Source organism: Canis aureus, chromosome 18, assembly GCF_053574225.1.
Source record: "Canis aureus isolate CA01 chromosome 18, VMU_Caureus_v.1.0, whole genome shotgun sequence".
NCBI lineage: Eukaryota > Metazoa > Chordata > Mammalia > Carnivora > Canidae > Canis > Canis aureus.
This window is the reverse complement of record NC_135628.1, coordinates 15,236,023-15,259,865: the sequence shown is the minus strand read 5'-3', so window position 1 is coordinate 15,259,865 and position 23,843 is coordinate 15,236,023. Positions and strand designations below refer to the sequence as shown.

Sequence of the window (23,843 nt, the reverse complement as noted above, 5' to 3'; positions counted from 1 at the left end):
ATAATAATAATAGTATTAAAAATCCTGACAGATATCTTCAGATGGTATGGTATTATAATGACCGTAACTGCTATAATGGGACCCTTTTACAGATGGCAGCCGAGCCAGAGCAAACTCTTCATTAGGCTTTCTAAAAACTGTCATATACTTTCTCTTCTTTATGGTTCAAAACAACAAAAGGCCCTTTGTGCCTTTAGAAACTTAGCTGCAATTTCAACTAAAAAGAGAAGCACATTAGCTGCTAGTATGCATGAGCCATATCATCAGCATAAAAATGAATTTGTAATATTTTGCCACATGTGATGTATTATTGCTGGGCTATGTAAACAATACTGGGTCTGAAATCGAGCCTTGGGGACTCCCTTTACAACTGACAAATTGAGAAACAAGGCCATCAACTCTCACACATTGCATCCGGTGAGTAAATAACTCAGCCAGGATCCATTTCCAGCCCAGTCTGAGATAATCTCTGTCCTGTAACAATAAATCATAGTCAAGGGCGTCAGACGCCCCAGGCAGATCTATAAACCTGTAAACACTGCTATGCTACACGATTCTGATTTCTTGCAAAAGCTCAAGCTAAATCATTCCTGGGTTTAATCTTAGCATTGGTCATAATTACATTCACAGCTCCTGTCCGTCCCTCAAAACCAGCAGGGTTGCTCCTTAGAAATAGATCAAGGTGGTAGCCTGCTCTCTTTGTTGGTTCTTTGGTTTTCCCCTCCACGCTTGTGAGTTCAGTGAGAGCTGGTATCTGTGCAGAGAATCGGGTCACACGGGCCCAGGACAAGCTCTGTTTATTCCAGAGGAAGGACACTGTGCGGTGAAGTTGGATTGTTGAGGCTGATGGTTCTCTGTCATAGGACTGGGAACAAAGCTTTGGGCCAGAAATGGCCTAGGGGATGGTGGGTCCTCTCAGCTCTGCTGCCCTAATTGCTTTCCTCCCTTTGGTTTTAGGGGCATATGTATGTGATTTCATAGGCTTCTCCATCGGTTTGGTGACTACGTTGAGCACAACAGGACAGTTAATACTTGGTTGTATAGGGTTAAAGCCAATCCATAAAACCTAAGGTTTGGCATCTCTGTGTTTAGTTCTTTAACTTACCTTTAAATTCTCAGTAGGGTTTATGTATTGCTGTTTTCATACCTTTGTTTATCAACTGAATCCAGTACACTCAGGAGCTAAAGAGTCAAAGAGAATTTGGAGTTTCTAGGTAAGGTGCCGAACTCCTTTTGTCATGAACACTGGCAGGAAAGGGAATTAGCATTTGTTAAACACAAAGAAAATGCCAGGCCCTGGGCTGCTGAGCTTTGAATGTTCTCTCACTGAATCCTCATAATATTCCTGTTGGTGGGTGATATAATCCTTGTTATTTTTTTATAGATTTATTTATTTGAGAGAGAGAGAGAGAGAGAAAGGTGGGGGAGAGGGGCAGAGGAAGAGAGAGAATTGCAAGCAGACCCCCTGCTGAATGCGGAGGCTGATGCAGGTGGGACTCAATACCAGGGCCCAGAGATCATGACCTGAGCCGAAATCAAGAGTCAGAGGCTTAATCAACCGAGCCACCCAGGCACCCCTATAATTCTTGTTTAACAGAGAACAAGGCCAGGACCCAGAGAGGCAAAGTAACTTGCCCAAGCACACACAGCTAGTTGAGTGACAAGAGTCGGGATTTGAGACCAGTCAAATGTGACTGCAGGCCCATACCCTATGGTCTTCCTCCCTCCCAAGAGAGATATCTTAGGTTTACGTGACCTCTTTGTCTTAAGGCTGGGTAGGCAAATAAAATTTATGCAGAATTCAGTCAGTTTGTAGTAATGCCTGGCAGGCTGTGTTGAGAGAGATGCTTGTTGGGATCTGTGGCTGAGTAACAAGGTCTGACATGTGTGCTTTGGGGAGACTGAGCATCTTCCAGCCTTCTCCTCAGGTTGCCAGGAGACACAGCCCATCTTCTGGCAGAATTTTGCCTGTGTGAAATTTGTGGTGAGTAGTAATGTAGGTCAACAAGTAGCCTGATGTTTATAAGTTGGTAGCAATGTAGTATTGTTCACAACCCATTGGGAAGAGACTTCCCCAAAAAGAGTGCCTCCCAATCACCCCTCTGGACAAACCGTCAAACTGTGGTCAGTCGGCATTTCAGGGGCTCATTCTGGGAAGGAGGCTACACCTGAAGGAACTGTGGAAATACCGAGGATTTCACACCCCAAGGGCATCCTATTTATAAAACCGTTATTTTCCATCTTCTGGTTGATTTAAAGAAAAAGAGATAAATGAATGAAGCCTAAAGAAACTATCACAGCAAACACTTCTCCAATAATTAGGTGGTGATGTAATCGGTTACCCTTAATCTATAAAGGCTTGTGGGTTGCTTGCTGGCTACTTTATTTTCTTTTCATACTCCTTTATCTTCCTTCCCCACTCCTCCACCCCCCCTCAAAACAAACCCACAACCCAATGGTCCATTGAACAGACATCTGCACTGAGTGCCCTTTCAAATTATTTTTTTCCTTATAGATCCCATATTTTAAATGCTTTGGTCTAGCAGACAAACTTAGTAATAAATATTAAATTTTTGATTTTTATTAATCAAAGACTGTGTGTCAGAGCTTTTGCCTAGAATATGACAACTGTTACCAGATGAGTTTGTTTCTCCAGCTAAAATCAAAGAAATTTAGAGTTTTAGATAGTGTCTTTAGATCTAGTCTTATCAAGGATAAACATACAGTTTCCACTGGGCTTTTTGAAGTGATGGAAATTGTTCATCGATACTCATAACTGCCTTTGAAGACTTCTAGGAGGGGAAGTCTTCAAACCCAGTTTGAGGACCAAATCATTGATTCCTGGGTGCCTGGTAGACATTTTGCAAAATCCAGGATGGTGATGCTGCTCCCCTAAAAGTAATACCTGCATCTTTTTCTTGGCCAAGTCTAGTCATAAATTCAAAATCCTTGCCTAGGGATTAAATTTTCCATTTCAGATGCTTGTGTGCATATGAATAACATCTTTAATTCTAAGGTCTTAGGACTCATCAGGAAAATTAGGCCACATTTAGTTTAAATTAAACCTCCCAAGGTCTTGGGGCACCTAGATGGCTCAGTGGTTGAGTGCCTTTGGCTCAGGTTGTGATCCCCTGTGGTCAAGTCCCATATTGGGCACTCCAAAGGGAGCCTGCTTCTCCCTCTGCCTGTCTGTGTGTGTGTTTCATGAATAAGTAAAAATCTTAAAGAAAAACAAATCACCCAAGGTCTTGTATGATGAGTTACTAACAGTAAAAGAGACTAGAACCCAGGATATTAGGGATCATTCATAATTTTCACCATTAGACCATACTTCCTCCCAGATACAATTTTTAAGACCTTCAAATAAAAATAAACAGGTTTTCCGGCTGCAAGATTTCAGTGTCTGTTTAATTCCCAGTTAGCCTGGAACCCAGCCGTCCAGATGTCTCTGGGAGAGGAAAAGATGGTAAGACCAAATGTTACTCAAAACCTTGGAGACAAGTTTAGTTCCAGCATGAGCTAGAGTTTAACTAGATTGGAGATTGATACAGGCCACGTTCCTCAATTCCTCTACATGCGTTCCCACTGAACACCGTGGTTCAGGGACCAATGACCCAGACGCCTTAGATGTCAACATTCGTGAATCCAGTTTCAAAGTGTGCTTATTGTTTGTTTTTTTTGGTTGGCAAGGGGACGAAGCTTAAAAGAGGTGAAAGTTTTAGGCCAAAGTGATTCCCAGCCAGTCTTTGCATTAGAAACTAATCCTAACAGTCACCTAATCATCTGCACCCCACTCCCAATTCCATTCCTGACTAAGCATCTTCCTAATGAGGTGTCCCAAATGGTTTCAGGTGGACTCACACTGGAGGACATGTGAGGGGAAATTTTATTATTTTTCTGAAGAGAAAAGGGCAAGAAGGGACTGAAGTGTGAACTTTATCAAGAATGTTAGAGAAAACCTCTAAAATTTATCACGTACCCTTTAATTGGGGCTGTGTGATTCCCAACCTAGTAAGACTCTTTCAGCAAGTCCTTAACTGGGATGGTTGCAGGAGACCACTGAAGAGAGTCCAGGGTGAGAATTTTTAGAGCCTGGTTCATTGCATTCTTGGTGTCTAGACTATAGAGAATTCAGGAGGACAGCAAAATACAGCTCTGTCTGAAAAACCACCCAAGAAGTCCAGAGATTGTTGATGGCTTAGTCCATGCAGACCCAGGGTACATGGACAGATTTCAGAGCCTTTACATTTATGATCAGCAGGGATTCTGAAAATGAAGAGTGTGAATCAGTGATGCCTGATAAACTTCAAAAAGGGAAGGAGGACCTCAACACCCCGGAATGAAGCCAGATATGGCCATGGTGTAGATAGATGTCTGCCAGCTGCCATTCAGGCCTAATCACAGAGGCATTATCCAGGCTGATGACCCCATCCTTGTGCAGAAATTAGGAACACCAAACTAGAGCTGTGTGACTTTCTTGCCCTGGCCTGGATATAAAAGATGCTTAGAAGAGACCATAAATCCAGCTGGTGACCCTGGCTTCAGCCCAGCGCCTCTTACCTCCCTAAATCAGGTCTCAGAGCAGCTTGAACATAATGCAGAGGAAGATAATTCTTCTGACTGTGGAAAATATTAGGCAGTGACATAGATGACAAAGATTGGCTGGAAAATCTAAGAATTAGGAAAATAGTTATTTAGACTAGCTCTTTGTCCACTTAATATGATATAGACATAATTAGCTCTATAGGCTTCAAATTTTTCATCTATAAATTGGAGACTCTAGTAGTATCTACCTCAGTTGGTGGCTGTGAGGATAAAATGAGTAGTGTGTGTAACTCACTAAGCCATGTTGTTGTAAGTGAACCCTAAATGATATTATGGGGAGAGATTTTTGCTTCCTGTCCTAGAGGTGAGACATTCTAGCCGATTGTTACTGAGTTCAGGAATACTCTTCCTCTTGTTTCTGTCACTCTGTACACACACACACACACACACACAGATGTGTGCATGCATATACCTAGGGGTATTAAAGAAAGTCTTTTCTTTTCTTTTTTCTTTTCTTTTTTTTCTTTTCTTTTCTTTTCTTTCTTTTCTTTTCTTTTCTTTTCTTTTCTTTTCTTTTCTTTTCTTTTTCTTTTCTTTCTTCTCTTCTCTTCTCTTCTCCCCTCCCCTCCCCTCCCCTCCCCTTCCCCTTCCCTCCCCTTCCCTCCCCACCCCTTCCCTCCCCTCCCCTTCCCTCCCCTCCCTTCCCCTTCCCTTTCCCCTTCCCCTTCCCTTCCCTTCCCTTCCCTTCCCTTCCCTTCCCTTCCCTTCCCTTCCCTTCCCTTCCCTCCCCTTCCCTCCCCTTCCCTTCTCCTCTTCTTTTCTTTTTAGAGAAAAATAGTACGCACTAGTTGGGGGGTGGGAAGGGGTAGAGGGAGAGAGCGAATCCTAAGTGGGCTCCAGCACAGAGCCCACCATGGGGTTCTATCTTATGATGCTGAGGTAATGATCTGTGCTGAGGATCAAGACACTTGACAAATTGAGCCACCCAGGACCCCAAAAGTGCTCTTTTAAAGCTATGCTTAATCATTTAGGGTTTGGCGAAAGCTATAGCCTCTCTACCGGACATTCTGAGGCTCAGAATGATCTTGAAAAGACTGAATGGTGCAGAATGAAATGCTGAACCAGTTTTCATTGTACTGCAATGTATCATTTTTGTGTGTGTGTGTGCTCATTGCTGAGAGACAATATTCTTAGTTTTCTCATGCACACTTGTTCTGAGCCTGGCCAAATGTGACGATGTGACAAAGATCATAGTTCTTTTGGTTCTGATACAGTAAATGTTATGACATGTTTAAAGCACTGTGCTAAGCGTTGCACACATATGAACTCATAGAGCTTTTTGCTAAGACTCTAAGGTGTCTATTATTTGTCTCTTCCTTTGAATAAGGAAATTGAGGTTCAGAGAATGTAAGTAATTTGGCCAATCTCACAGAACCAATATGTGTAGACCTGGGATTTGAACTTGAGTCTGTGAGAATCAGACCCCAAGCTCTTAACTACTCCTTTTTCTCCCCTGCTTCTCACTTCACAATGCCAATGTGACTGGTGCAACAAGTGCTCTAACAGTGAACGTGGCTCCAAGCTTCAGAAGGGGAGCCTGAGGGAGATGGATTGTCATGTGACTTGTCAAAAGAGTTGCCTGTTTCTGTCCTCTTCCCAAAGAGAAGGGTTTTGTCATACCAATCTCAGCCGGGTTTTGTCAAAGAAGAGACCTAGCCCTTTTCTTGGATCTTTGCTTGCCTTCCTTCTATTTCATGAGTCTGCCTGTCTTCTACCTTGTTATTCAAGAGAGGCCATCTGAAGTTCATGTCATCGATCCTTCTGCCTCTTAGTAGTCAAATCAAAAGCACGGAAATCAGATTTTCACTGTGAATTGAATTGAAAATTTGTTGAGCATCTTATACGTGATAAATCTTCATTCTTACCCCATCGCTGTTATGTAGGTGTTCTAAACACTGTTCTACAGGTGAGGAATTAAAGCTCAGGTTACATCTGAGGTCAGATACCTAGTTGGTAGACAAGCTAGCACATGGATCTTTGTTCTAATTGAATACAATGCTCTTGCTTTCTGCTTCTGCTCCATCTGAACACTCTGATGCAGCGGTCCTCAACCAGTCACAATTTGGCCCTGCAGGGGACATTTGGCAATGTTAGGGGGTATTTTTGGGTTTCACAACTGGGGGCGGCTGTAGGCAACTAGTGGGTAGAGGCCAGGGATGCTGCTATACATCCTTCAATGCACAGGCCAAGTTTCACAATAAAGAATCATCAGACTCAAATATTAATAGTGTCAAGGTTGAGAGACCCAGACCTGAAGCTCTACAGGAGAAGCTGTGTGATGTAGTGGAGTAAGAACAGGCTTAAAAACACTAAGCCATCCACAGAGAGTTTATCTCAACTCTGCAGGGGAGGTCTAGTTACCTCTGTTTCACACACAGAGAAACTGAGGCTCAGAAAATTGAAGCAACTTGCCCAAGATCACAAAGTTAGCAATTATTGGAGTTAGAATTCAAATGAAGGCCTCCTGAGCAACTCTGGAGCTTTTTTTCCTTTATCATAATTATACTTCTAGGATGTTGCTTTTCTCCTTGAATTTAGAGGTTAAGGTCTATTTAAACATTATTTAGCTGGGTCAGTGGTTCTCAGACTATCACATACATCAGATTCACACGGAAACTTGTGAAAACACAAATTGCTGAGCCCCACCACAGAATTTCTGATGGAGCAGGACCCTGGCAGGGCCTGAGAATTTGCATTTCCAACAAGCTCTTGGTGATGCTGTTGCAGCTGCTGGTCTGGGGGTCGCACTCTGAGAACCACTGTGTCGGGTCTGAAGCGTGTTTTCCCTTCTTCTTCCCTTTGGAGTATTCTCCAACCTCCTCCTCCTCACCTCTCGCTCCCCCAACTTTCCAGGGACCCAGGAATGCTGAATGTGCAGCCTGGCTCCCACACACAAACTGAGGCTGACAGGCCAGTGAAATATTAGCGGAACATGTGAAACCTACAGCCTTATGAATGCTCACTGCAGAGCGCAGCCAGATTACACGCGTTCCTGGTCCAAGTGTTCCTTACAGTCTCCTGGGAGTGAATTAAAATCATTTGCTGGTGACATAGGCGGGTGAGCTGGTTCTGGGTCGAGTCTAATCTGGGTCAGAGAGCACAGGCTGATCTGTCATCTGAAACACTGAAACCTCTCCCTCGTGTCTCCTGGGGAACCATGGCTGCCCTCTGTGTGCAGAGGCAAGAGGGTGGAGGTGCAGATGGAGGCCTAGCCCCTGTCCTTTTGTCTGGCAGCTGCTTTCCTCACAGGGTGGCTGCTTTCAGGCAGCAGTAGGTGGTCTGCCTAAGGGGCTGGGAACCAGGATTCCCACAGCCCTGGGGGCTCCCTCCAATTTATTACCTCTGAATGCTTGGAACATCTGATGTGCCAGAGGTCCAGGAATTTGTGATGAATATACAATCAAGACATGTGCTGTGCTCAAACTAGCACTAAGTAGACCAAGGAGGGGGAGATAGAAACCAGCCTGATCATGTGCCAGGCATTGTGCTTGATGCTTTATAATCATCTCATTTAGTCTTCATAACAGTTTTGCACTTTAGGTATTCTCACTAGCATGAAGAAACTGGGGCTTCGAGAAGCCAACTAGCTTACCCATGTCCCTAAACCTTGGAAGTGGAGTCAGGATTTGAACCCAGGCTAATCTGACTTCAACAGCTATTATCTTTCCATTTAATCTGTGTGTGTGTGTGTGTGTGTGTGTATGAGAGAGAGAGAAAGAGAGAGAGAGAAGAGAGGATGCTTGAAAATGTGAGGTTCAGAGGAAGTGAAGATGCCTTATGTCTGATGACCTCCTTGTTCTTAAGATAGTTTTGACTTTTGCCAACCTTTGTCAAGTAATTTTGGAAAAGCACTTCTTTTGCTTGATGCATAGAAATTTGGAAGAAGGGGAAATAATATATTAGTATATGCTCTGAAAGGTTAGGTAAGGTTTCCATGGTTAGGTAAGTGACATGTGGAGTGAATATTTGCTTCAGAGCTTTGCAGGAGGCACAGTAAATTCCAAAACTATTCACGGAGTTTTAGAAGAGGGCTAATGCAAGGTATTAGAAAGTTGAGACTTGGTGAAGGTAGAAATGCAATTTGTTCTTTTCTAAACAAAGTTTACCATCTTATCTTAAATGTAGGCAGAACTCCACTGCTTTTTTTCCCCCTCTTTTTTATGAACAAGAAAAATAAATCAACTTGCTTCCTATAGTTTCCCTGACTTATGAGAAATTCAAAATAGGTCTTTGTAATTTTATCCTATCCCAGAAAAAGGCAAAGGAAATATGAGCCCAAAGGATTGCCAACCCATTAACTGTGGTCCCCAATGCCTGCGTCCTACTTTCAAGTAAGTTGGGCACTTGAATTGGTAAGACATTTTTGGCATTCACTCATCTGGAGCAAATTGTGACATCCATGGGGTTGGAAGAACCAAACATTTAAACCACTGTTGTGGATAATTGGCCTTGAGCCTCCTAATCCCATAATATGCTTAGTGGTGTCTGCAACAGGCCTGACTTCCAGCAGTGGCCAATTGAAATGAGACTCAATTCACAGCATAAGTGATAATACCTTCCATTACTTAATGCCTTTTACAATCTTGTAAAGCATTTTCAGTTACTTTATCTCATATAATCCTCAGAACAACTCTATAAAGGAGATATTTTCAACTTCAATTTATAGACAAGGACACCAAGGCTTAAAAAATCACACAGTTAGTAAGGGACAAAGTCCCAACTCAAATTCAAACTTTTAAGTCCTATCTGAGCGCTTTTTCACTGTATTTTTATCTGCCTCTTTGTTCTATAAATTTGACTTCATTCTTTTAATTTAGATATTAGATTTGGTTTATTTTTATTTATTTATTTAAAGATTTATTTATTTATTCATCATAGACAGAGAGAGAGAGAGAGGCAGAGACATAGGCAGAGGGAGAAATGGGCTCCCCATGGGGACTGGGACTCAATCCCAGGACCCCCAAGATCACAACCTGAGCTGAAGGCAGATGCTCAACCACTGAGCCACCCAGGTGCCCCTAGATTTGGTTTAAAAATAACTTTTCTTCAACGTGGATGGAACTGGAGGGTATTATGCTGAGTGAAGTAAGTCAGTCGGAGAAGGACAAACATTATATGTTCTCATTCATTTGGGAAATATAAATAATAGTGAAAGGGAATATAAGGGAAGGGAGAAGAAATGTGTGGGAAATATCAGAAAGGGAGACAGAACATAAAGACTGCTAACTCTGGGAAACGAACTAGGGGTGGTAGAAGGGGAGGAGGGCGGGGGGTGGGAGTGAATGGGTGACGGGCACTGGGGGTTATTCTGTATGTTAGTAAATTGAACACCAATAAAAAATAAATAAAAAATAAAAAAAACCTTTTCTTTGATATAAAATAAATCTATATTTTTATTGAAAATATAAAAAGAAATCAGTGAAGATACCTAGTCACCCTAATTAAGAGGACTCTATCAACATGCTGCTGTAGTTTTTTCTATACATATTAAATTAGTATGTCTTCATTTTGATTGAATTCAAATTGCGTGTATATTTTTCAAGAGCCTCTAGCACCATTTCCAAAAACTTAAGTTGCTCTAAAGGGATCAGGAGTGGCTGGAGGGATAGAAGAATGAGTGCATTCATTCATACATATGTGTGGGACACAAAAGAATGAGAAGAAATTGTTCCTGCACTTGAAATGCTTGCCATCTAAATATGACAAGATAGGACATTTACTCATTCAGCAAACTTTTGGAACTAACAAAAACATAAGGTAGCACCTAAACCCAAAGTTAATAATGAGGTATAAGTGTCATGTGTAAGTGTTGAGAATGGAATTAAGCAGCATGAATTGGACTAGTCCAGGGGAGTTCTTGGGGAGGGGGGGGACATAATCTTCAGTTAAATCCTGAGAGAAATAATGTTTGTGGTTGGCAGAAAGATATGACTCTCTAGTCTTTTCTAAAATAATTGCCCAAAGAAGAGTAACTGTCCCACTAATACCTGAAAATTGGAAGTTACTTGTATTCTAACCATTTTCCTTTGGTGTTTGGGTCCCTTGAATGAGAGTACAGTATATCTGTGAGCCAAAGAAATGTATTCTTTTAATATATTTATTGAAAATGTAACTGTGGCCTGGGTTTCTGAAGAGTGCTACTTTCTAATCATTGGGGAAATAAGAGAAAGACATGAAAATAGCAGCTTTACTATTTAAACGTTGGGGAAAAGAAATGACACAAGCTAAATAATTTACAGATTAAATATCTGAGTGCTAAGGAAGAGGTCAGCTTTGTTGCTTTTAGAAGAATGATTTATGGGTCTATTTAACTTTTAAAGTCCTGCTGTGACATTTTGGGAACATGCTTTTCCATTGATAAGTAATACTGTACTGTGATAGATGAGGGAACAATAGCAGGAGTTTGGCCAAATAGCTGTTCTTAATGTTTGTTTAACAGATAAAGAAGTCAGGTGACATTTTCTATCAGTATGTTGTGCAATCCTGCAAAACTAACAGTTCCAAGATTTAGCAGAGAAAATGAGAAATTCCCAGGGAAACTCTGGGTTGGCATTTTGAAAAGGCCATCCGACATCAGCTGGATTCCTTAAATACCTTTTCCTATGGTCTTCATGATTCAATGGAAAGTGCACAGGCTTTGAAGTCCGATCTTTGTTCAAATCCCGGCTCTACCACTCCCTATATGTGAGCCTTTGGATCTGTTACTTAACCTCCATAAGTCTGTTTCCTGGGGTTAATAATAGCTATGTCACAGAGTTGTTGAGATAATGAAAAACAGTGACATGAGTAGAATGATGGTTCACATAAAACTTGATGCTTAGTGGACACTTAATACACCCATTCATTCAACAAACATTTGGCACGATGCTAGAGGCTGGGGAGAACAAGAATGATTAAGATGGATAGATTCAGCCCTCATAGGGCTAGCATTTTAGTGGGAAAAGCAGAAAATAAAAGTAAACAGGTAAATCACCACAAATGTAGGCAAATGTTAAGAAGACCCCAAAGGGAGCTTGAGACTGAGAATATTTAGAGTAAGTGTGAAACTACTTCACACAGGGTAGGAGAGGAATGTTTTTTGAGCACATAAATTTTTATTTTTTATTTTTATTCATTTATTTATTTATTTTTATTCATGAGACACATATACACAGACAGAGACACAGACAGAGGGAGGAGCAGGCTCCTCGTGGGGAGCCTGATGTGGGACTTGATCCTCGGATCTGGGATCTCTGGGATCACGCCCTGAGCCGAAGGCAGACGCTCAACTGCTGAGCTACCCAGGTGTCCCGAGCATGTAAATTTTAAGCAGAGAGCTAAAGCATGAGAAAGAACCAGCCATGAAAAGAGTGGGGCCTAAAGCATCCTGAGCACAGGGAATAGCTGTGCAGTGGCCCTGAGGCAGTAAATAAGCTGGAGTGTTCCAGGAACTGAAAAAGACCGATGGATGTGGCATGAAGAGCAAAGAGGTGAACAACCAGGGAAGGAGGAGGCAGGAGAGGTCAGCAAAGATGGGTCACATGTGACGTTGCAAGAGACTTTGGATTTTATTCTAAGTACAATTTTATCATTAGTTTTGTTTTCTTCCTGTTGTAATTTCAACCACTGTTTAGCACCAAGAACCTGCCAGCTGTCATCCCATTTTGCAGGAATTCCAAAGAGTATGTGCTGCACAGATCAAGGAATAAGTACTAGGTGGGGAGAAAGCATAGCCTGCTGGAAAACTAAGCCCCTGGAACCTGCAACGAGGAGCTACTGGTCCAGGATCTGTCACTATGTACAAAGTGTCAGAGCTGCAGTAGGCTTAGAGTTCCTCCTCCCCGCTCCCTCAGGGTACAGATGGGAAGGAAGCATGGGGCCTGGTTTTACACTAACTGGGAGAAAGAGATTTAAATGCTAATTTATGGACATCCTTGTTTTCTAGAAAGGGTGCTGCCACTTTCTTGTTTAATTACTTTGATCTTCTCCAGTACCTGTAGTCATTTTAGTCAGGTTTCCCGTAAAAGAAAACTGAATAAGTTGGCTAAGAAAGTGAACCTATGGTGTAACTACTCTGGAAAATAATGCGGTTTTATTCTGTTAAATTGAACCTTCATGTACCCTTCCTGCCCCGATTTCCACTTCTTGGTATATTCCCAAAGGAAATTCCTACACATGAGCACCAGGAGATACATATAAGAATGCTCAAAGAAGTGTTGTTCTTTGTAGCAAAGAACTGGAAATAATCCAAATACCCATCCTCAAGGAAATGAATGAATAACTCATGGTATAATCACACAATGGAATATCACGCCACAACAACATGGGCTTCATTCAGTATAATATTAAATGAAAACAAGTCCCAAATGACTTCTTAGAACATCATACTTTTCTTACGATGTTCAAAAACAGGCAAAATCAAACAATGTATTGTTTAGGCATTCATATATATTTGATCAAACTTTTTAAAGCAAAGGAATGATAATCATAAGATTCTGGATCCTAGTTACCTCTGTGTGGGAAGGCAGGATATAGGATATTAGACACATAGATAAATAGAGGTAAATACACTTCATGTTCTTAAAGAGAGTAGTGGGCTCATGATTATTCACGGCATTGAATGAGTGAATCAATAAATGAGTGAAATAGAACTTTACCTTATATAGACCAATGATGCCATGTGTTTGAATGAAGGTAATGAATAATTCAATTCTACAATTGAAGTCCATTAAAAGAAAAAAAAAGAAAAAAGTGACTTATGGTTTTTCCATGATGCTGAGATGCTTGGGGATTAAAAACAAATATTTGACATTTAGTAGAGCTCTGAGCTATTCACTTGGGTAGTTTCGTTATGGGTCTACAGCCACTACTATGCATATGCCCCCAACAATATCGCAATATTTTGCATATATATTGTTTATTGCATAGATTTGTGATCCTCAAACTTTTCTGATTATGCACCAAATCAGTAAAAAATTGGGGACATCCACTCTTAGTATCTGTGAATATACTATTAAACTACATACACTTACTATTATTACTAAACCATATTAACACTAAATCACTAAACCATGTTAACAACCACTTTGCTTTTGTATTTCATGGTCTCCCCGTTGTCCCCCACCATAAGTTTCCTTCTTTGAGGCTCATGATATCCCTGAGAGGCAGAAGGGACAGACAGTGTTATTCCTATGGCACCAACTGAGGAGAGGGAAGCCCAGAGAATTCTTGGCTCTTCACATTCCCAAGAGAGTGGCAAAGTTTGAACTAGGAGGAGGATGGCCTGGCCCCTCCCAAGGGCTCATTCCACTATCCTTGGGAGCTTCTTTTCAATTACCAACAACATTATGTGATTCTTAAAGTTGGACCAGCCTGGCTTCAAATTCCATCTCCAGTGCTTGGTTGCTCTGTGTGCTTGGATGAGTCACTCAATCTCTCCGAATCTCAGTTTTTTCATGTGTAAACTGGAGAGAATTCTCCCTGCCTCATATGGTAGTTGTAAGAAATAAAAATAAGATCAAACAGTAAAACCTAATCGAGAGGACAAGGCAGTCAACAAATGTTAGTTTTCTTTTCTGTCTTATCCTGCTTCCCTAGTCCATTATATGGACATACGTGATAAAGCAATTTTGGGAAGGCAGGGGAAGAAGCAGTAATTGTAAACAGCATATAAAATATAGTTTTATGTATTTTATTTTAAGTGCAGAAAGTCCTATGAACAGTATTAATCTTGTCTCTAAATCTGTCTCGTATTTAGATAGGACTTTGGCCCCTAGGTGGGCAGTGCTATCACAATGAAAGCAAAACAGGCCAAGGCTACTGTAAAGCAACGTGGTCCACACAGACTTTGTGTCTCTTCCACTTTTTTGGTATCAAACGTAATGCCACACTGAAATGTTTCATCAGTGTTCCCATTATTTAGCTAACGCCTAGCTCTTAAATTTGTAATACATTTTTCTTCCTTATCTCTACCCGAAGGAGAGGAAAAGAGTTTTTGTAACTATCTTGGGATGGGAAGAACCAGCTAGCCTGGGCACCAGAGAATCATACAATTCATATGTGGCCCTGTCTGTGAATAGAATTCCTATAAACGTAAGATATAATAACACATCTTTACAGAGCTGACCTACTGAATGCCTGCACGTGTTTCTAATTTAAGTGGGATTGTTCTCTCAGGAGATTCCATTCTCCCTTAAAAAACACACATGTACAAACACAAAACTTGATTTAAATGAAACAGACACCTTAAGAATCTTAACAAGTAGGGTTGACCTTTGCACATAATTCTACAAAACGGTGTTGTGCTTCTCAAGTGCTGCCAGGAGGCCTCGGATAGATCAATGCACTACAACCCCCTTCCTGAACTTCTGTGAGCACTGATAGTAGATCCAGAGGAGAAGAGATTCCATGAGACCCATGTGCCAGGATGACTTGGCCAAAATCAGTTGGCTCTGTTTTTCCCACTGTTCCAGGCTGTAACCGAAAGCCCTTCTCAAAATGTGCTACCTCTCATTTGACAGTAGCAAGGCCTTCGAGTGCAGAGTCCGTGGAGGTTACCTTTCTGCGTGAACACATATGGACAGCAACATACATGCATGTGCAGGGACACCTTAGACACATGCGGCTTCCATGCATGCATGCTATTGATCAAGAGTCCAGGTTTACTGTGGTGCCCGGATGGATTCCAGGGCATGAGATAATAGAACAAAATACATGAAATCTACTCTGAGGTCAGTTTACTATCTTGTTGAAGACATGTTGATATCTTAAAGAGGGTTGGGTCATCTTTTGAACTTCATTTCTCATGGTTTTGCCAAGGGCAGAAGTTGTACTTACGAGGGCACTTGTCCAGAATAGACAGATCCATAGAGACAGGAGCAGATTAGTTGTTGCCAGGAGCTGGGGGTGGGGGGCAGCAGGGAATGTGGAGTGGCTACCTAATGGGTACGAGGTTTCTCTGGGGATAATGAAAACGTTCTGGAATTAGATAGTAGTGATAGTTGTTCAACATTGTGACTTTACTAAAAGCCCTTGAATTATTATACACTTTAAGATGGCTAAAATGGTGAATTTTAGGGTAAGGGAATTTTATCTCAATTTGCCAAAAAAAAAAAAAAAAAAAAAAAGAGAGAGAGAGAGAGAGAGAGGGACAATGAACTAAGACCATTAAGCCAGGGCACAAATGTCAGATCTCCTAAGTGCTAAAGAACCAAAGACTGCATCCTGAGGATGGCTAAGAGGTGCTCCCAGGGCCTGGGGCAGGGCTGGGAAAGAGGATGCTTTGATTCCAGCACTGGAAAGAAGCAGGTGAGGAGTCTTGGGGTCAGGACTAGTGGGAACACGCCGATGCAGTGTGTACACAGAAGTGTCCGGAAGGCACCCACTCACCTTTTTCTGGCCATTGCCCCTGTTTGGCTGTTTTTTCTGATGCTAGATTATGTTCTATAGAATAAGAGCAGGGAGTGCTCCCTAAAAAATGTAGGTCTGATGTCTCAAAGCACAGCCTCTGCTTTTCTTTGCCTGGGATTGAATCTGACCTAGATGGATCTTAGTTCTGATGCCATCTGGTATTGCTTGAGCCTCTGTGCAACAGCACTGGGGTCGCTCCAGGTAGCTTGAACCAGCACGGAAGTGCAGGATGCCAACTTTCCCAGTTTCCGTGGCCAGAACTTAACCCACACATGTTGACATATACTGTGCATTTCTCCCTGACAATCAAGCCCAATGTCATTTCTGAGTTCAGTTCAAGAGGAAACCAGCTTAGTTCTAAGGTAAATGAAATTGTGCTTCTTATTTGGGAAGTGAGAAGGCTGAGTAACTGATGAAGATTTTTTTTTTTTAATCAGCTCTCTTACAAAACATTAATGTCAAGCCTGAATTTAGAAGTGTCACGTAAAAAGTTTTTTATTTTGTTCATACAGCAGGACTGAAATGGTCTCCTCTGGAATAAACTCTTTTGTCTTGAAAAATACCAGTAATGAATGCTATGAATTTCTGTATCGGAAAATTTGAATCACCCTGGGATCCACATGAGTTCCTTGATGAAAATGTGAAATTAATTTTGTACTAAATAAAACTTGAAAATGGTTTCAATTACAGGGGGGAAAACGTGAAATGAAGACAGTAATTCCACTGTATCATATTCTCGCTTCATTATTCTGAATTTTTTTAAAGAAAATCATCATTTCTAGATACTGTACCATTTCATAAAGATGTTGAGACTGTGAACACTGGAGTTTGTGGTAATAGTAGAAACCTGTCCCCTTGTAAAGAATTGGCCAAGGCTTTGGGGTGATGGAGGAAGGGAAGCAGAAACAAGTATTTATGGAGCATCCTTTATATGCCAGGATCTGGGCTAGGAAATTTCACATATGTTCTCTTATTGATACTCATGACTGGAATAAATATTGTTATCTCTGTTTCAGATGGAAAATGAAGGCTCAAAGAGATCATAGAAGATGAAAAAAGTGACAGAGGTTGTAAACCAGCAGAATGGGAATCCTAAAGTCTGCTTTTCTTTGCAACCTCTAACCCATCACTGAGGGCAGCCAGATAGGCTCCCACACCCCACACAGAAGGCATTTCTCCAGCCTTGCTCCTGGTCAGCCTGAGTGCACTCCCTGACACCTTCTACCTGGCCTGGGTTCCTATTCTTAGTCTTCACCCCTTACCCACATAGCTGACCCTTTTGAGAGGGTCCTCAGGGTATGCCAGGAACTGCGGTCTGAGGATAAAAGTGAACAAAGCCACAGTTCCACTCGCTAGGAGCTCAATTTGAAGATGAACTTCGCAACATTTAACTCAGTGTCTTCACCTTAAAATGGTGAGAATGATACTTGGCCCGAAGGGCTCTCTCGTGGGTTAAAGTAGCGTCAAGTGTCTTGCATGGGGACTGGCTTGAAAGAGGAAATCGAGCTATATTAGTTCTCGTACTAGTACCTCTAGTTTTTGGCAAAAGGCAGAAAAGAAACTTCCTTGGAAATGTTAAGAGGCATCAGATGGAGTTGGAGGCAGACAGCATTTGAGGGGTGTCTTCTGCTGGTTGCTACCAAAATCTTGGTGTTCTCCCAACAAATCTGAATATAATATAGCTTTTAACCATCAGGGTAATTTAAAGACTGGTTTGGTGGTGGAATTTTATGGTTGCAGGATGAGACCTGAGTGGAAATGGCTTCTTGGCCACGTTTTGCGTGTGATGCCTCTTGGGGTCTCCATCTCTATCTACCACTGTCAAAAATGGGTCCAAATCAGAGCAGGAAAGGGGAAATGTTTTCCTCACTCCAACACGCAACTCTGCTGCTGGTCAAAAGAAGCCCTTTTTAAGGAGCCAGCTCTTTGGGAATGAAGTGGAAGCTGCACTGTTCAAAGCAGAATGAAGATTGTCATTGCAAGCGGTGAGGGGCCTCTCCCAGGGACGTGACAAGTAAAGAAAAGACAAACAAACTGAAGAAAGAGTGAGTGCTGGTGCATGTGGAGATGAAGAGCTGCACATTCTGGGCGTGGGGAACTTGGTGGGGGCCCAGGGCAGAGCTGTACCTGTGGTCCTGGGCACATAGGTACCTACCACTCACTTTACTGCTTTTCCTAAATTTATCAGAGCAGATCCACCCTGTCCCCTCCTGTTGCCCTATAAGGCAAGTAGAAGGAAGGACACAGGAAATTGAATGTCTGGGGTGTGTTGGGCACGCTGCAAAAGAACATGGTGACTTTAATTCCTTTAGTCCCCAGGGCTACTACTCTTAGAAATACTGGGATTGCTCTTCCCGTTTTGCTGGTAGGGAAACAGCTTCTCAAGGATAAGAGCCTTTTGTCTTTGGGGGTGTCTGCTTGTAAAGCTTAGAACACATAAAGGAAATATAATTTGGCATCATGGGTGAGGGAATACATACTGTTTATGCTAAGTATTTCACCCCAAAGATGTGCCCCTTAATCCAGTCCCTAAATTCTCAATCACTGCTTGTGGGTCACGTAACATGGTTCATCTGCCTACACAGCACGCACATTACTTTGCAACTGAGAAGATGCTGGGGAATAATAGTAACGATCCAAGTCCATTCAGGTTTGGCAAATCAACAAACTTTTCAAGCCCTTTGAAAACAAATCCAGACAAAATGCAAAGGGCTTGAAAATGATCATTATGATTTGGAAATGGACCCTTTGCCTCCCATATCCACTGTGTCCTGGATTAAAGTTGCCTTTAGCTTCCTTACCTTAAAGACAACGATGAAACATCGTCCTACCACTCTGGGCTTACTGGCAACATGGTTTTGGACTGTGTTCCTTGGAATCCCGGGGTTCCTTGAAGGATCCCCATGGATCCTTTCCTTGGGGAAAGGTTGTAGTGAATCTGAAGAGGCTCCCGGCTGTCTCCCTCTTACACACCTCTTCCCTCCCCTCGCCCACCTATACTTTGATGAGAACAACTCTGCTTTTATTGGTTCTATGTATTGGCCTTCCCCTTTTGCTTTAATTTAGAAAAGCTACATCGCAACTAACAACAACTTCAAAATCAAGGCTTGAGGAATGGTAGCTCTTGGAATCTAATACAAAAAGCCCTCCTTTGGGAGATGTACCTGAAGGTTAATGGCTTGGAGAGTTTCACCTGAGGGGGTATGAGCCAGAATTTAGGGAAGCACGTTTCACTTTCCAAAATCATGTCAGCTTTCAGAACTGAAAAAGAACAAACCACTGCAAATACAGAATATATCAGAAAAAGAACAAAGTGTGGCAACACCACCAGTGAGATCAGACTCCCTTTAGCCCACAGACTTACTGATTGGAGTTTTCTGATGAGGCAGACAGACTCATGGAAGGCTGCCAGGAAATTCTGGACATCAAATTGCTTTTGCTAAGCCAACCCAGCGGTATAGTAAAGAGCTAAGGAGTCCCAGGAGAGGAGTGGGAAAGGATTGGTCTCTGTTTCTCTACCCCTGATGTGGGCCTTTTTCGATTAGGAAGTGGAGTGTGAAGGAAGTTATCGGGGGTGAAATCAACTCAGCAAGAAACCTTTTTAGACCAAAGCCCAAGGAAAACTAATAAAACCAGTTGGGCCGCTTCATGCTTATCATATGTTGTGCATGTAGGTCAGCTCGCTTTACAGCAGAGACAGACACCCCCAAAACAAAACACTCAGTTCTACAAAAGGATTTCCAAGCCCCTAAAGGATGGCCTGGTTCTTTCAAGGGACATTTGCTATTTGAAACTCTAGCACAAGCAAATATCTGACACACAATTTCTAAATTAATGATTGAAATGAAATGGTGCCTCGTCTATGGACTGGGGATTATATTCAGCTGGGAGAAACCAAGCCCCCCAAAGCAGAGCCTTAAACAAATTACTGGTTCTATTTTTCTTAGACGATGAGCAGTCTGGAGGCACACAGCTGCTGATCTTGGAACCGTGGCTCAATGATGTTCGGGTCCATCTCAGGTTTCTTCTCTGCAGAGCAACGGTTGTTCCCCCTTCTCCTCTGGCATCTCGTTCATGTTCTAGATAGGATGAAGAGGGGAGACACTTAAGGTGGTTGAGTCTGCCTTCCTCCTCCTCCTCCTCCTCCTCCTCCTCCTCCTCCCATCCCCACATCTTAAGGGGTTCTCTGGTAACTTCATCCAACAACTTCCACTTATATAACTTAACTAGAACTATGTCACGTGCCATTCCATCTGAAGAGGAGGCTTGGAAATGAAACATTTTAGTTGGGCGTCTTGTTGTTCCCAAGAAAATTGGGGCTAGTTTCCAAGGTAGAGGGGAGAGGGCATACCGTTCTGACAGTCGTAGTGTCTACCAGAAGATTCCTTCCTCTGAACTCCTCGGGACACATCCATAAGTCCTCTTGGCCTGCTCCATTCAACCTTTTATCGCACTTCGTTCTCACTGTGATTTCCTTGTCCTTTCTGTAACGGGCTGTGATGTTCCTCATGACCTCCGGTTCCTCACTGGACCATCACACCGTGTGTGATATCATATCATCCTCTGGCTGATGAGGGTACAAGTGAGGCTCACGCTGAGTCACCTCCCTGTACATGGAGACTGTTGAATTCAATCCTTGGCAGGTAAAGCAACTGGATCTGGGCTGGAGAAAGCTCACTGATAACTATGGGGCTTCCTTTCAGGGTTCGCTGGCATGAGGTCAAAAGTGCACCAGTGCCAAGTCCACAGTTGATTCAAGAGTAGCTACTGTCCAAGGATGCAGCTGAGAAATATTTCAAACTTAAACGGATTGTATTTTTGTCCCCTCCTCAGTAGTAGGTGACCTCAAGTCCTACTTTGCCAAAAAAAAAAAAAAAAAAAGATGAGGTCGTTTGACTTGTGTCCTTTGTGCATTAGAAATTGCTGTATTTGGGGCAGCCCAGGTGGCTCAGTGGTTTGGCGCCTGCCTTCATCCCAGGGCCTGACCCTGGAGTCCCGGAATCAAGTCCCACATCAGGCTCCTTGCATGGAGCCTGCTTCTCCCTCTGCCTCTCTCTCTGTCTCTCATGAATAAGTAAATAAAATCTTTAAAAAAATTGCTGTATTTTTACCCTTCCTCTTTGTTTCACATGGATTCTGAAGAATCCAGTTGTTGCTTTGTTCCAGTGCTCACCTCCCACCTCTGCCCCATGGCTCTTGACCCTCCCCTCCTCCCCTCCTCCCATGCCTTGTTTTACTATCAAGCTCTCTTTCCCTTGCCTTTGCAGTCCCTCCACCTCAACCAGAGCCTTCTTGTTCATACACAGACCATCATGCTACTCTGCCCTTTGTCCCTCCCTCCAGCCTACGGCCCACCTCCCACTCACTTGATAGAGGACCTTGTCTCTCTCTGAATTCTGGTACCTACTCTCTCCTCTTCACATCTAGGAGTGGTAAGAGCTCAGGAAAAGACTGAACGTTAACGACTGTTTGCTCTGGATTGGAGAAATTATTGGTGATTATTTATTTATTTATTTATTATTTATTTATTTATTTATTTATGCTAGACATAAAGAGAGAGAGAGAGAGAGGCAGAGACACAGGAGGAGGGAGAAGCAGGCTCCATGCCGGGAGCCCGAGTGGGACTCGATCCCGGGACTCCAGGATCGTGCCCTGGGCCAAAGGCCGGAGCTAAACCGCTGAGCCACCCAGGGATCCCCGGAAACTTTTTTTTTTTTTTAAGGAATCTGTTTCTTTATTCTTGTATACACTTTCTATTTTTTGACACCAAGCATGTTACTTTTAATTAGAAAGATAGGTTAAAGTTGGATAACTGTCTACCTAGAAAAACAAGTGGATGGGTAAGAGAGAGAATAGAAATCAAGAGAAGTGGAGTTAGAAATTATTTCCTAATTCATCAAATGTCACTAACTTGGCTTCCTCATTTATAAAATCCATAAAATGGCAACCATAATGCTTACTCTCCATAACTCCCGGAGCTTTTGGGAAGATTAGATGAATTAATATATGTTGGAATGATTCTTAAATTATCTGTGGTAAGGACCAAGTTTGTTTCTATTTTTAAGAAATGGATTAACTAAATGGTTATTTAGATTTCCTTCGTTTTTACCTAATGTCCTTTATCTGTTCTAGTATCCCCTCCAGGATACCACATAATATTTAATTGGTCTGACTTCGTAGCTCCTCTTGGCTATGACATTTTTCAAATTTGCCTTTTCTTGATTACTTTGACAGTTTTAAGGCATAGTGGGCAGTATTTTGTAGAATGGCCCATTATTGGAATTTGTCCAATATTTTTTTCTCATAAAACCGGAGTTAGGAGCTATTGGGACAAAGACCACAGAGGCCATCCTCATCATGTCGTATCGAGGGTACAAGCTATCAACATGATTTATGACCATTGGTGCTGACCTTGATCACCTGGTTAGAGGATTTATTTCTCTCTGATTTCCATTTTGTTTATATGTGGTCCTATTGCATGTACACAGTTCTGTGCCACATGCAACTCATTGAGGTGGCTTGTCACGTGTGTGGATGTCACAGCCATGTCAAATTGCCAGAAAGTTTCCAAGGCTTACTCTCAACTTTTCCCGCTTATCTCATCACAGGCCAATAACAGTCTGCAGACTGGCCTGGGTCCATGGCCACACTTCAAGTAGCTCTGTGCTAACGCATACAGCACAAGGAGGTTTTAATAAATCATTGGAAATCAAACTGGGCATGATTCAGACACAAAAGGTGAACTTGAGTTGGAATCTTGACATCATGGCAGTGAGCATGGGAAGGAGTCTTGGGGGAGAGACTTTTCAGTCCCTTTGTCCTACATATGTGGAGTGTGAGCCTCAGGGGAAAGGATAAGGTGGCTTCCCATGGGAATATGTGGTGGCAAGCTGGGTGTCCTGTCCCTAACTAGGGCTCTTCCCACCATCTGACTCTGATCAGAATCATTGAGGGTCGTCCTCTGAGGAAGAGCAGGGAAGAAAACAGAGGAGGAATGGGGGAGAGGGCTTAGATCTACAGCAAAGCTAGATTTCTCCCTGATGTTCTGACCTTCTGCCACCTTGCAAAAACTTAAATGAGCAGCTAAGAAAACCAGAATGTTTGAGGAGAGGCCGAGGTGCCTACTTGGAAATAGTTGGTATTCTGATAATTGGAGGTAATTTATGCTTTCAAGATAAATAAGTCAGTCTCCCTCTGGCACTGTTGTATCTGTCTTGTCTCAGGGCAGGTCAGAGAGAAAGAAATCCAGGGCTAAGTGTGGAAAACAAATCAGTAAGTGGCAGAGTTGTCCCTTCCCTCCCCCTCCACTTTTACTTTCCTTACAAAAAAAAAAAAAAAAAAAAAAAAAGGAAGAAAGCAAGAAAAAGAAAAAAAAAGGTGGAACGGAGATGTGGGTGAAGGACTAGGGAAACAAGAAATCAGGGACACAGGAGAGGTTTACTCATTTGACTCCTTTTTCTGTGGAAATGTATTTAGGATTAAATTAGACATGACATTTAGTAGACTTGCAATGGAAAAATATTTTCTTATACCTGAAGGAGCTCTGGGAAAACGGAAGAGCCTGGCAACCAGGCTGGCCCGGCCGGGGTACGGTGGGTAGGTCAGGCCATGGCTGTATGGTGTGATAGGCTGCACAGGAGCCATGGTGTCATGGACAAGGGGACCTTACCTGCTTGTTAACCACCCCTCATTTGCCTTTCTCTGATTTTGGAGTTTTTTATCTTTGGAAGGGAGAGGAGATATAAGAAATGGATGTTATCTGACTGGGATGTCACAGACTTCCACGACCACCCATGGCCTATGTGAAGAAGTCCCTGACCCTCACTGTGGCATACTGGGCACCCCACAAC

General features: G+C 42.4%; 1 long non-coding RNA gene across 1 annotated transcript in view; it reads left to right on the top strand.

Annotated features, from left to right (window-relative positions):
* LOC144288604 (uncharacterized) overlaps positions 1 to 20,899 on the top strand; it is a 36,489-nt gene extending 15,590 nt beyond the window's left edge. The window contains exon 4 of the long non-coding RNA XR_013356570.1: positions 17,010 to 20,899. This is a non-coding gene — a long non-coding RNA (uncharacterized LOC144288604). The remainder of the gene's footprint in view (positions 1 to 17,009) is intronic.
* Positions 20,900 to 23,843: the final 2,944 nt, after the last annotated feature.